The sequence below is a fragment of the Spinacia oleracea genome, chromosome 1 (assembly GCF_020520425.1).
Source record: "Spinacia oleracea cultivar Varoflay chromosome 1, BTI_SOV_V1, whole genome shotgun sequence".
In the NCBI taxonomy this organism is placed as follows: domain Eukaryota; kingdom Viridiplantae; phylum Streptophyta; class Magnoliopsida; order Caryophyllales; family Amaranthaceae; genus Spinacia; species Spinacia oleracea.
In genome coordinates, this window is record NC_079487.1 from 127619576 (window position 1) to 127635282 (window position 15707).

Genomic DNA, 15707 nt, shown 5'->3' on the forward strand with positions numbered 1-15707 from the left:
GGTTGTTACTTGTTAGTTAACATTTCAATCCAAATACGGAGTACTAAATTTACAATCAATATAAGGTTAGTTAATGGTAGAAAACATAGTGCCGGGCAATTGTAACATTTCATACATTAATCAGTTTAAGAAGTTATTGGTGTAATATTGATGAAAGGCATGAGACTAATTACCATGTTTACGGCATTTAGTTAACATGCTTAAGATAGGGACATCCAATTTGCATTTTTTTTAATGTATGCGCCCACATAACTTGAGTACTTCGTATTATTATACGGAGTAATAGTAAATACTACCTTTTTTTTGTCCCTTAATTAATCTTTGCCCCAATTTTTATTTGAGTTGTCCCTTTGAATTTTCCACATACCATAACACTACAAGAAATTGTACCATTAACAACGGGAAATATCGTTGCGAAAAGCCAATAATCGTTGATTAACGACGGAGTTTCCTGTCGCGAACCCGTCATAAAAGAGGGTCGTCGTTAATAGAAAATCCCGTCGTCAATCCGTCGTAAAAGACATTTGCGACGGTTGTTCCCGTCTTTGTTTGGTTGTTAGTCCGATCCCGTCGCAAAAGGCTTTTGCGACGGGATTTTTGACCCGTCGTAATTAGATTGTCGTTAAAGATACAAAGTCTTGTAGTGTAAATTGTCATAGAGAACACTAAATTACTCTATTAATTTTGATCTCACCAAATTTATCTCCCATAAACAGAATTCTCTTCTACGAGGCCAACAAATGGGGATAAAGGGGGTACAACATGTTCAACGAACTAACTAATCATGTATTCTCCTTAAACAACTTTTATGGATAAGTTCGTTTTAAGTAGGTAAACAGCATGCATATACTATACGTTATTAAGCTGAATAATTAATATTTATCTTAATTAGTGTTTAATTTCTAACCCAAAACGTATTTCCCTAATTGGTAGGCCAACTAGTTGTCTATGCTTTGCTTGTACAAACCAAATTGCGATTACAAAGTTATGCCATACGATTACATGAAAGTTTCTCACCCACATTATAGTTTGTGTATGGTTCAAGATCAACACCTTTTCATAACTAAATGTACAGTATAACATAATTAATTATATATTTCCATCATTTTTTTGTAACATGAATCTAGCTACCTAATTAATTTTGATTTGATCACATCTAATTACTGCGCGCGTAATAAGAAGTGTCTAATTTGTTCGGGATATACATTTTTGTTGTTTCGAGAATATTTTTTTTCCGTATACATTTTCTTCTGACTTTAGATGTCATGTAATACATGTATGAATAATTGTCTAACTAATTAATGTACTACATTGTGACTTGACCCTTGAGGTGAGTATCAAAGGAGAAGGACAGTCAGGTCAGTCGTAACTAGCTCTTATATCTGGTCAAATTGTATGTTTCTCCACACACCATATATACTACTAATGCATAATATTGTACGATAGTTGAGATAATAAAGAGATATTGCATATCTCTCATATTCCTATCGAAAGGAGTATTTTAAATTTAAGGGTGTGATTGTACTCTAAGACAATCTATCGAGAATTATTAGTTTTAAGCTAACATGTGAGCTTCAAGGCTAATATGATTCTTAGACAATTACAAACAACTTAATTTTAGGCTAAAGATTTATGACATCTAAACCCATAACATTAAGTAATTGTGAGTTTGTGACATATGAGAACCTAAACCCTACTTGCAATATAAGCTACTCCGTAGTCACCACCACACGTGCAAATGAGAGATCCAACATCATGAAATATAAGTTGGTTATTTGAACCATATTATAAGTTGGGAAGAACATGCATTTAGGATGATAGAAAAACTTCCATGTAAAAATCAAGTTGACAGAATATATGCATGCACCATAAGTCCATAACTTTACTTTGTACTAATTCAAACCCAAAAAAAGCGAGGTAAAAAATGCATGAATAAAATTGAAAGGGTCACATAAGATATATGGGACTATGGGTGGTCCCACAAAACTAACAATTGGGCATTATCCCATAAGATTCTGTTAAGAAACTGCTCTCTGATAGCATGGTTATTATTATTAGAATTGGTGTTTTTGTGTAGATTAAGGATGTGTGTACTACAGGAATTTGTATCTTTAATGACAATCTAATTTGTATCAAAAATTCTGTTGTAAAAGCTTTTTGCGACGGGGCTAACAACCAAACAAAGACGAGAACAATTGTCGTAAATGTCTTTTACGACGGGCTAACGACGACCTCTTTTATGACGGGTTCGCGATAGGAAATCCCGTCATTAATCAACGATTATTGGCCTTTAGCGACGGGATTTCTTGTCGTTAATGGTACAATTTCTTGTAGTGGTGGTTTGGCATGCCATTATAGACGTTTTAAATGATAATTAAGGTGTTGAAATTTTAAGTTAACTTAAATGATTAGTGCGGTTTATCAAGCACCTTAAATAGAATATAAGGTCTTGAAATTGATATAATTTGAGACGTTATTTTGAGTAACGTTTCAATGTAAGGTCGTTAAATTTTCATGTATTTTGCCTTTAATTTTTTATTTAAAATAATTATTTTATAAATTTCAGCTCTTTAAACTATTAATTCTACCAAACAACTCATCTAATTTGGTATCTTATTAGTTTCAACACCTTATCATTTTCAACTACAATCTTTTCAGTTTCAGCTAACTTATCAATTCCAGCCTAAATAATCTACAACAAATGACCGTATAATTGGATAGGAGGATTCAAACCTATGACCAATCACACACATCTAATTCCGAATCTTTATTCGAGTAGACATGGCAAAAATGTCCAGTGCTCAATTACAAGAACAAAATTATCCGACAAGAGAACCGAACTCTATCTGAAATCAACCCGGTCCAAATTGTACGTACTCAACCCGATTTGACTCACTCGACCAATTTGAACTGACCCGACGACAATGTGTTTAACAATGCTTATTTTACCATTGACAATAAGCCGAATATGAACTGTTTCAACCTGAAATTAATATGATATATATATCATTTACCTGGACTTAGTGATTCGAGCCGATCGAACTGATCCGATCCGATCTCAATCTAAACGACCCATCTGCCACCTCAATATGCAAGGCCCACAAAACTAAGAATGGGGGCACATATATCTCAAAAGATTTTGTTAAGAAACTGCTCCCTAACTGCATGGGGTCACCAAATAAGAAAGAAATATAGATGTATGGTATAAGTAATAAATGGTGAGACTTTTAGGCAACAAAAAAGGAATAGTGAGACGTTATTGGTTTCCTTACCATCAAACATATGTGGGAGAGTTTTAATTGAAGCCCTTTTAATTTGCTTATGGGATAGTCGGTTACCCTTGTCTGTGGACAACCATCTATGCATGACTAACTCGGCCTCAAACATTTTAAGAAATACCCCATGTGAGTTTGATCCCTTTCCACTTAATGTTTGTTAACTTTGTCTAAAGACCAACTACAACAACAAATCAAATCACCATACTTAGGCAACTTAGCCTATGTATGGTATCCCATCTTATCCTGTTTTCAAGTTTTTTTGTCTTTCCCCGACCCGATCTCATTTCTTGGGTACCTTTGTTGTTGTTCGACTTTGAGAGTTTCCGAGGTAGTTACTCGTTGTTGCCAATCAAGACAAATATTGAAAAATACGTTACTACTCCGTACTACTAACTAAACATTTTTAACAACTGTTATCGGAGTTTGTTAACTGAAATTGAAAAATTAGTAGTTGAAACTAATAAGGTTATAAGGAGTACGTAGTAGAAGTACTACACATAAGTAAGTTATAATTGCTTCCAATAAGCTTTCTAAATTTTAATTCACAACTACCATGCACATGATAAAGTTAAAAAATACTTCATACATGGAGTAACTTTCTACTACCACTACAAGAAATTGTACTATTAACGACGAGAAATCCCGTCGCTAAAGGTCAATAATTGTTGATTAACGACGGGATTTTCCGTCGCGAACCCGTCATAAAAGGGGGCCGTCGTTAATGGAAAATCCTGTCGTTAACCCGTCGTAAAAGACATTTACGACGGTTGTTCCCGTCTTTGTTGGGTTGTTATCCCCGTCGAAAAAGTCCTTTTGCGACGGGATTTTTACCTGTCGTTATTAACTTGTCATAAAAGATACAAATTTTTGTAGTGTACACAAATTATTACTATGTATAAATTTAATAGTCAAAATAAGTCGAACAAAATACACCGGAACTTAATTAGTAGCCCGTTGACAAGGAATGTACAATGATACTAGCAGTGTAAATGTAGAATAGTAACAGTAAAGAATTGAAGACTAGAAAACAGTGACAAAAGGAGTAATCATGTGAAATTATTAGCGTTCCACGAAATGCCAAACAAAACAGCAAATTGTTCATTTCAGAATTCAGATAGATGCAAATCATGCAATAGGCAATCAGAGTCTATAACAATAGGATAGATGTACATACTTTAATCCTTACAGAGTTAACTTATTTGTCATCATTTGGTCAAGCACAGCCTAAGGCTCTATGGAATATGGACTGTATATATACCAAGTATTAAGTATAATATATGCTCCTAAAGTGGAAGTACTTTTTATTTTTATTTTTATTTTATTTTTCTCGTTTCCGATCCAAAAATATTATTGCAGCTATCGTAGTACGTGAATAATTAACTTGGAGAACTACGAGAGAAAACCACATACGTTGTGTGAAATACCGTCTTAAGCACATAACCCTAGCTGGGTAAAAAACTTAATTATGATCGATGAGTTGCCAATTCAACAAGAATATATTGAGTACGTAGTGCGTGTAGAGGGAAATAGTAATAGCTATACCGATTTCCTTAAAAGGATACGCGTAATGTTTGTAAGTTGCAAATTGCAATGATTACGGAACAAATGAATTATGATAAAAAAAAAAAAAAAAAATTCACTACAAGAATTTGTATCTTTAACGACAACTTAATTACGATAGGTCAAAAATCTTGTCGCAAAAGTTTTTTGCGACAGGGGCTAACAAACAAACAAAGACGGGAATAACCGTCGCAAATGTTTTTTACGACGGGTTAACGACGGGATTTTCCATTAACGACGGCCCCCTTTTATGACGGGTTCGCGACAGGAATTCCCGTCATTAATCAACGATTATTGGCCTTTAGCGAAGGGATTTCCCGTCGTTAATGATATAACTTTTTGTAGTGAATAAAAATAAGAATATGAGTATGACGGTATGGCTGTCAATTCTCAACCTGCATGAACGGTTGAACATGTTGGGTTAATCTGATCGTTTAGAACCCGAACCGTTAATATAACCCGCGAGTTGTAACCCAAAACTCGATCCGATATGATTATATTCAACCCGAACCAAAACATACTCGAAAATATTTACCTGATTAAGATCTGAAATCTAATAACAAACCATTTTGCGGTAACCCAAACCGAATGGATTTGAACACCGTTAATGACCCGATCCATTTCAATTTGAACCGTTTCAACCAAAAAAATCCCATTTACCCAAACCGTTTACAACCCGTCACTCGTTCAACACAAACCGTTTACAAAACTCATAACCCGCTTAATCCAAACCGTTTATTAATTGCTTGTCTACGTAAAACTGATTAATTCGATCTAAACTAAATTAATATAATTCAATACATTATAAGCTTATAATCAACCAACTAACCGAAAAAATACGTTATCTTAACTTCTCGAATTAATTAACTATTGAACTAGCTTGTTTGTCTCGTTTCGTAGTTGAACATGTTTGTCTCATTGTTGTTTAAAACAATATAAATATTTGACAGACTGTCATTTACAAACTTTACAAATTTAGTAGGTATTAGTTCATTATTATCGATTATTAATTACTACGTTATTAGTTATTAATTAATTAATAAATGCTTCATTAATACGTAGTGACTAATTTTATTAATTACTTACTAGTTTATCATTATCGATTATTAAATTAAGTTATATACGATACATACTCACTAACTATATTTCTCTTAAATTTTAACACTATTAAAAGTTATTTATCGCCCTTGTCTCCTAATTTAGGCGTTGATATTATATTATAATTTATAAATGTACTGAAAATTGTGATTTTAGAAATTATCCGATATTGTTTATAATTTGACACTACAAGAAATTGTACTATTAACGACGGGAAATCCCGTCGCGAAAGGCCAATAATCGTTGATTAACGACGGGATTTCCTGTCGCGAACCCGTCATAAAAGGGGGCCGTCGTTAATAGAAATCCCGTCGTAAATCCATCGTAAACCTGTCGTAAAAGACATTTGCGACGGTTATTCCCGTCATTGTTTGGTTGTTAGCCCCGTCGCAAAAGGCTTTTGCGACGGGAATTTTGACCCGTCGTAATTAGGTTGTCGTTAAAGATACAAATTCTTGTAGTGTGAATTGGAATTGACCTGATCCGAAGTACAACCTGCTATTCATTTCATCCCATTACTGATTTATCCAAACGGTACGAACCATAACCAATAAGAACCGAAATGATAATTAAGAACCCGAACTGATATATATGGACCTGAACCCCTAAACCTATTTAACCCGATTCATTTCAGACAGTTATCAGATGAACCCGAACATATATGATATGAGTCTGTTACAACCCGGCTAAATCCGTTTACAACCTGTTGTGTTCCAACCCAAATCGACCTGACCCGATCCGACTATAACCCCACCCGATATGATGCAAAACTGTTACAACCCGACTAAACACGTTTATAACCCCTCCCAACCCGACCAGACTATACGCCGACCTGATATGAACCCGATCTAAAATTTATCTTTCCCGATATGAACTCAACCCGAAATGATACAGTGTCTACTAATCTGAACTGAATCGACCTGTTAATTTTTCAACACGACCCGATCCAACCCGACAGGCAAATGAACTCGTTTCAACATGATCCGACAAACCTAACTCAACCCCGATTCGTTTGTCCGAATTGACAACCCAATAAGTGCCTAATAGTCCTCCAAAGCGAGGGCTAAAAAAAATGCACGAAAACCTGAAGTTACGTAAAAAGCGGCAGTACGTAACATTATATATATTTCCCTCTCAAGTCTCAGCATCTGCGGTAGGAAAGAATATAAATTTGGCAAATTTGTCAAAAATTACCTTATAAAATATGATTTTTGCGAAAAACTACCTTATAAAAAAAAATGTTGTAATAAACTACCTTATAAAATTTTTATGTTGTAAGATACTATCTTTGGCCATATTATGAGCATTAATTTAAAATTACGACGTTGACTTTACTAGGTGCATATTACGCGACATCTAACGGGAAAGACGTAATTAAATGGCACGTGACATATATATGGTAAAGTCAATCCCGAAATTTCGATCAAACGTTCATAATTCGGGAAAAGGTAGTATCTTACAACATAAATTTTTTATAAGGTAGTTTATTACAACATTTTTTTTATAAGGTAGTTTTTCGCAAAAATCATATTTTATAAGGTAGTTTTTGACAAATTTGCCTATAAATTTTCATGGAGAGTTTTCGGTGGAAGAAATTACACAATGAAAATTATAACTAAATATGCCGATAACGTGCAATATTCGTGATAATAGGTCGGACATATGATAGTTTCATAGAGCAACTATTAATCAAGAGAGTGTGAAAATAATTAGACTTTGTTATGAAATGTCATTTTTGTAAAATTGTACGTAGGTGTACCGTGTTATGAGTAGGGGTGAGTATGGGTTTGGTACCCGAACCAATAGCATTATTGGATCGGGTAATCGATAATTAACAAGGCTAAAACTTATATCCATGAACCGAATCGTTAAGGTCGGGGATCCGTATTTCGGGTACCAAACTTTCGGATCGGATATCGGGTACCCGTTATGATATCCAATTGGAAAAGATTGACTTTATAACCAGATTATTGTAATACTCCCTCCGTATTTATTTAAGAGATACACTTGGTCGGGCACGTGTATTAAGAAGAAGATTTGAATGAATAAAAATAATAAAGCAAGTGGGGTTGGGTAGATATTTTAATAAGTAAACAAGTGGTGACCATGTCATTTTAAGGGGGTGGGAGGTGGGGTGGGTAAATTAGATGTATTATTTAATTAGATGGTGGGGTTGATAAGCTACTAAAAATGACAAGTGTATCTCTTAAATAAATACGGCCGGAAAAGGCAAGTGTATCTCTTAAATAAAAACGGAGAGAGTATCATTCAACACTAAACACCAACATTAACACATGATTTTGACTGAATTACTAATGAAATTAGAATTTACTCAAATATATATTGATTATTAACATTTAGGATTTTGATCTCTTGGGAAAAATATTTAAATTGGGAAAAATTTAATAAAAGTGCTTATCGGATCGTTATCGCGTACCCGTTATTTATAAAATGATATCAGTAACCATATTCAATAACCAAATTTCGGATCGGGTACCCGAACTGATAACCATATCGATTCAACCCTAGTTATTTAGATCGAGCGACAATGAAAAAATCATGTAATTTGATGATATGTGTTGAAAACGAAGTGCAAATCAAACCGTGCGAATTAATATATATAGAGAATAAAGTCTTTGAAGCAAAAAAAACTTAAAGAGAAGAAGTCTGGTACGACATGCGCATGGATGCCAAAGAGAGGAAGGAGAAAAGGATAGAAATGTTGATCTCTCTGATTAAAGTTATTTTGTTCATGATGGCCCCCTATCTTTGTACGTAAACCTGCCATTGCCCATATCATCGATCTACCACGTACAATTCTATCTTTAACTTCTTTATTTAATTTTCTTGATATTCCTTTTTTATTACTCTATAAGTATATAATATGTGGTCGTCATACGGAGTACTTTTTATTCAATATAGACATTTAAAATTAGTACTCAAACTTCTCATGATCATTTCTAACTCCTCGATCAACTTCAACCTGTACTTCCACTTTAATTACCCGAAGAAGCACGGGATGAGAAAATTTCTTAATGATCAACAAAAACAACAATTTACGCTCCTTAACAAATGCAATTATCTTATAAACAATTTCTGTATCCTAATGTATTTGCAACGTACCATATGACCCTTTATAAATTAATCGAACATAGGTACGTAGTAAATTAAATATTTAATAGGTAGCTTAGCTAATTAAATAATAGTACATGTGACCTAAATAATACTGGGCTACGTACAATGAAGATGACAGACTAAAGTCACTAAACATATAGGCCGTTTCAGTTTCAGACTCCAGTGCACTAAACTAGGGATGTACCATTACCAATTATATATGTCTACATTTAGACAATTATTATTGAAATTGTACCTAAACTTTAGCTTTTTAACAGTCAGTAAGTATCGAAAGGCGCGATATTCAAGTGTCTACTTGATACAGAGTATCCGCTAGATCACGAGTCCGATCATTAATTGGAAGCAAACTCTTTTTAAAACAAGAGTAAATGGGTACATTTGAACCGTGAATTCTCCACACCTGCACTAAATAACGAGAGCCTTGTACACCGATTACGACACTCGTAATTATTGAAACAACATAAATTCACTCATGCTACTAGCTTACTGCTTAGTCTTTAAAGTAATGACTTCCATTTGGCGTTTACTTCTACAAATAGTAAAAATAATAAATAGTAATGGGGGTTTTAAAAGGGCAGATGTTAACAGCTCAATGTTGTAATAGTATTCATGCTTATTACTATGTCAACAGAAGGAAGCAACAACTACGTACTGGATCATTATTTCAGACTAACAGCAATTAACTCTATCTTCTTTTAACCTATAACCAATGATATTTACTGTCATCACTCATCAGTGATAAGTGATTCAGTGACCTTTTAATATTGTCGACTTGGATTATTCCATTAAGCGTACCCGTGTATGTGCAATGTGTCCAGTTCTAACGGATCGATAACTCACTAGATAACTAAGTAAACAATTACTAAATCAGTGAGACGAATTGCGAAATTCCGTTGTTAAAGGCTAATAATCGTTGATTAATGACGGGATTTCTTGTTGCGAACTCGTCATAAAAGGGGTTGTCGTTAATGGAAAATCTCGTCGTTAACCCGTCATAAAAGACATTTACGATGCTTGTTCTCGTTTTTGTTTGGTTGTTAGTCCTGTCGTAAAAGACTTTTTTTTGCGACGGGATTTTTGCCCCGTCGTAATTGGGTTGTCATTAAAAATACAAATTCTTGTAGTGTGCGTTTGTATTTTTAGGTTTGTACGTATAATTAAGTGGAATACATGATTAAAAATTATAATCTTTGACCTTAAAGTGAATTATAAGAGTTAATTATTTCGAAACGGAGGTAGTATCACGAGCACTAGCTAGTCGTAAGTGTAAGTTAAAAGAAAGAAGTTTAATACGGAGTACTCCGTACCCCGTACTCTAAAAAAATCAAATTGAGAGAAGGGAAGGGTTGGGAATTCGAGTTTGTTAATAAAAAAAAGTGTCATAAATAAATAAATGATGTACGTAGGAGTAAGAAGTTATTTAACTGTGTTATGCAGAGTTTGCAGTAATAATACGGAGGAAAAAGGACAGCGCCTTTGATTTAGGGGCGGTGAAGATTTTCTTTTCATTCATTGATGGAGTAAGTGAGTCACAGTTATCTGCCATTTCAAGTTTATTGTCTTACCCTAAAACTATGTTATGTGTTACGCCTAGATAGGAGTCTTCAACGTTTGTGTTTAGGAATATTATTTCACATGAAAGAAATATATAGTTTAGAATAGGCAAATTTGTTAAAAAGGACCTTTTATAATCCAAATTTTGCGAGAAAGGACCTTATATATTTTTTTTTGTGAAATAACACCTTAATGTAATTTTTTTTGTGAGAAAGGACCTTATATAAATTTTTTTTTGTGAAATCACACATTAATGTAATTTTTTTTGCGAAAGACAACCAAGAGTAAATTTCCGGCATTGACTGAGTTTTTTCCGGCCATTGACTTGCACGTGAGAAGCACGTGTGGCATTATTTTGCTAATCACACCCAATTTTCCTCCAAAATTCTAAGCTTTAAAACCTAAAGTTGAAAAGAAAAACCGAAATAAAATCAAGTTTGAAAATTCAAGAGTCAGGAAAATCATTGTCTTTAGCCAACGTAAGCCACACGTGCTGCTCACGTGCAAGTTAATGGCCGGAAAAGCTCAGTCAATGCCGGAAACATTCCTTAGGTCCTTTCTCGCAAAAAAAATTACTTTAAGGTGTGTTTTCACAAAAAAAATTATATAAGGTCCTTTCTCGCAAAATTTGAGTTATAAAAGGTCATTTTTGGCAAATTTGCCTTTAGAATATCTTTAAATATATCGATTATACCCATGTGACTCATATATTGAATATGTGTTGGGTTGAGTTGTTGGGCCAAGTAAAACATTGAGATTGATGTGCTAGTATTGGGTTGGTAATATGACTACGGAGTATATATTAGTAATCAAGACTTAGGACTTTGCACGCGCACGATTTAATTAATGACATATTTAACGATAATCTTTTCGCGGTTAATTAATTAATTAATATTTCGGTATTAATTATACCAAGGGCAGTTATTTAGTAACTGTCATATTGGTTTCCTATTTAACCTAATGCATAATGTTAATGTTAACTACGTTTTCTCATTTTCTCACAATGTCAGTTTTTTCCAAAATACATATTCATGTGAATGGTTGAGTTTGTTGTATCACATTCGTAATTAGGAACTCTGGAGATAAATTAGCTTTGAATCTCATCAACAATATAGTGAGAATTAATATTATCCTAAGGACAAAGATTATCTCGTCCTAGTCTAGTCTCTGTAATTACGTTTTCATAATGCAAAGTATAGTTTGTTGTAGTTTATAACATTATGTGTTAGCAAACTTAGTGAGTCTGAGTAGAAACGAGTAAGTTATTACGGAACGGATGAAGCTTACGAGTATTAGAAGGGCAGGGCAGGGTAAAGAATTGAAAGGACATAAGATTGTACGATTCCCACGTGCGATAGACCCACCCATCCCACCCCACCCCACCCCACCCCATCCTCATACAGTCATACTTGTATATTTTCTTCAAAAAACAAAGGCAGGCCCAACGGTTCATATAGTCCTCTCTGACATAACCTTAACATAATCCTTTTTACTACATACAAATATACAATGATATAATGATACAATTTAATAACAGCCAATTATTTATACCACGATATAACTAGCCATATAGGCCTACTCTAGCTGATCTATGACTACTAGTACTCCCCCTTGGATTCCCACCATTAATTATTATTGCTTGCTCACTTCATCTCCGAAAATGCTATATATACCCTTAGGGTATGATACCCTGAGTTCTTATTGGTCTAAAATTTTAAATTTTATGTAGGATTGCTATTTTTAAATTTAAATTTAAATTTAAATTTAAATTACATGTGGGGTTGCTTATGTGAAAACAATCAATGAGAGTCCATGATATGTTACTATTTGATACCCTGAGAATATATGTATGCAGGCATGCAGCTTCCATTCATCTCACCTCTTTCCTAGACTTGGTGTTGGAACAACTGCCCGACCATATATATAGGCATTACCATAAAAGTGGTATTAATGTATACTTATTCTGTGTTTAGATTACACTATAAATACCCAATATATCTTTATTGAATCTTTGACCAGTTTATAATTTGTGCACATATATAGGCCTTACGTAATCCGAATATAGGCAAAATTAATGTGCTTATAAAGGTCTATTGGGCCATAATTTTGCAATTTTGTTATAGTTGTTGGATCGAATGCCATTGCATTTGCAAGCTCTTCTCCAGGGGCAATTGTTATCATTGTTGTTAGATTAACGTCCCACCATTGTCATGTCACGAGTCATGAGTCATGAGTCATGAGTCATGACGATTGATCGAATATGAGGCTTGCGTTTTCATTAACGCCAAGCTAAAGGCTTCATTCCAGGACAATACATTGCTAGTTTAGTAGTTTTAGTAGGGTCCAACTTTAACTTGTTTCTAAACATAAGCGCCTCCAACTTATTTTTAAGGGCCACAAACAATTTTAATTGGGTCATCAGTAGTTATCCTCGTTTGGAATTTGTTGGGGAATGCTACTACAATTTTATACAATGTTTTCTTTCTGTTTTTTCTTTCTGTTTTTTCTTTTTCTTTTTCTTTTTCTTTTTCTTTTGGTTTTTGTTTTCCATTTTCATTTGTATACAAGTATGTGAACATTGTACAAATAAGTTTTGTACCCAACATTCACGACGTACTTAGTAGAAACACGGACTATTATTTCTTGAGGGAGGCAGCATTAGATCTTTATTTTTAAAACCCCCATTGCGAAAGACAAAATACATTTAAGATTTGAGTTGTAGTACGTTTTAGTTTGTTAAGATCGAGGTTGTTAATATAAAAGGGTCAAATAGGGATACTTCGATGGTTTAGTTTGACCTAACCATTTTGAAAACTTCAACATCAAAGTAACTATATACCAATTAAGTATAACAACAGATAACAACTATCTTACTCAACTTAAGTGTTATAATAAACTTTGTATCGAAAATCTTGAAATTCAATTTCGACTTCACCACGTATTGTTCTACGTGTCTCCTAGAGACTAAACACAATAGTCCTAAGAAAAACATAAGAGCAGAGGTACACAGAGTACATGTATGTTCTGAAATCTCTTAAACTTATCTGAGTTGAATTTATTGGATATGATTAAAATAGATAAGACAAGGTAGAAACATGAAGGACCTGATTAAACCTTATTAAACCCGTTTGAAACTTATTGTAATAAAATATTGTATTTTTTAAAAGGTGAAGAAAGCAATCCTTTAGAGTGGATGTCATGTAACTCAATTGGTTACAGTAATTGATTACAGTATTTGACAGTCCTCGTTTACATCATTACCTTAATTCGTGACTTTTTTCTAGAGCTCCAACAAAAGTATGAAACTGTAACTCGATCACAATAATTAATGTCAAAGGGTGTGAACTGTATGTGAAGCATGCATGTTTGCAAGTTGGTAACGTGAACAGGCTTGCATAGACTCATAGAGCAAAAATAGACAGGGCAGAAAATCCATGGTACAAACAACATTAACTAGATACAGGAAACAAGGGCCCACAAAAGAAAAATGGACCTACAAAAATTGAACCCACATTTGAACAAGTGGGCTGAAACAGTTAGGTGTTACTGGGCAACCATATTGTCTCATTTCTCAAACCTGGCCTGGCCTCCAAAAACTGATAGCTGTTCCTGATATATGTAACAAACTCTAACAGTATTTCCTAATATATGTTATTGATTTGCATTTTGATTTTGATTTTGATTTTGATTGACTACTCTCCTTTTGTTTATGTAGGGTATAATACAACCATTTTTTGGCTCTTGCTTATGGATGCCACCTCTAAACACTTAGCCCATCTAATCATGCTAATCAATATTAGCCGCGTCGAGGGACATCATGTTTTGATTTGTGTCAAAATCGGGGTCATTAAGTTTACTTTTGTACACAACATGAGTTTGGATAAAGTTCGCAATATGGAAGGAAAAAGTGATCGAGTACTGGTCAGTTTTGTCAAGTCTGGTCATGATTCGATCTTGATGTCAACTAGATCAGAATAAAACAAATGGAAGTCCCATGAGTTTTCACACAGTGTAGAGTCTGAATACTATTTAATGCATTATTCACAACGTCACCCGCGCATCTGGTCAGTTCCATGTATAGTTTTGAATCCTAGTAAACTGTAAATAGTCCAACAAACATGCCTTCAAGGCTTTAAGTCTTTAACGAAAAAATTCATCCCCATAACTCCATAAGGTCACAATCTGAAGTTCTGAACAATGTTACAGTGTTATAATCTGAACAAGGTTACAGTATTATATATTGACAATCAAATAATACCAAAGTATTTAAACGTGGGAGAATAATGTTTAATTTAGGCTCCAGTTGTTTTGACGCCATGTTTTCCTAGTTTGTTAAAGGGAAACTTGGTATGGAGTACGTGTATAATAAAATTCTGCATTACTATGCATTTTCTCAATGATAAAACACAAAGAGCTGAGAGTTGAAATAGAGTATGTGAATAGTTAATTGAGGAAGTAGTTCTAAATGGCGTACCGACCTCAAAAATATGTCAGGTAATTGGATTTGGTCATTGATCAGGGTTAAGCGGTTCCCTGGTGTTTTCGTCATACGGCCTTCGGTAGGAATCACACAATTGTTTAGGTGGATCTTTGGGGTGGGCTGGTGCCTGCTGCGATAATGTCTGGTCCATACCAAGGCCCAATCCATACTAAGAACTCAAAATAAAAATTCAATTGATAGCAAAATCCCCACATATCACAATTCACATATACGGACTATCAAGTACCCACCTCTTTTAACCAAGGATACGTTCGTGTTTGGGAAACACGAAAATTCAATTCAATGTTTAATATTCCGTGTATTTGTTTGAGAATTAAAGGTATTTCAATTTCCCTCTACAATTTTTGTTTCACAAATTATAACGTTAAAGAAACAATTTATCTTTTGAATCTCATTTTATTAATTACGCCTAACATCTTCATTCGAGAACATATTTTGCCCTTTTATATTACTTATTGCTTGCCCAACTTGTTTTCGACGTATTTGTTTATGTAATTTCAAATTCTTTATTTTTTCACCTGAAATGCAAGATACCAAACTGACTATAAAGACAAACACATACAATTATTAAAGGCGCACTG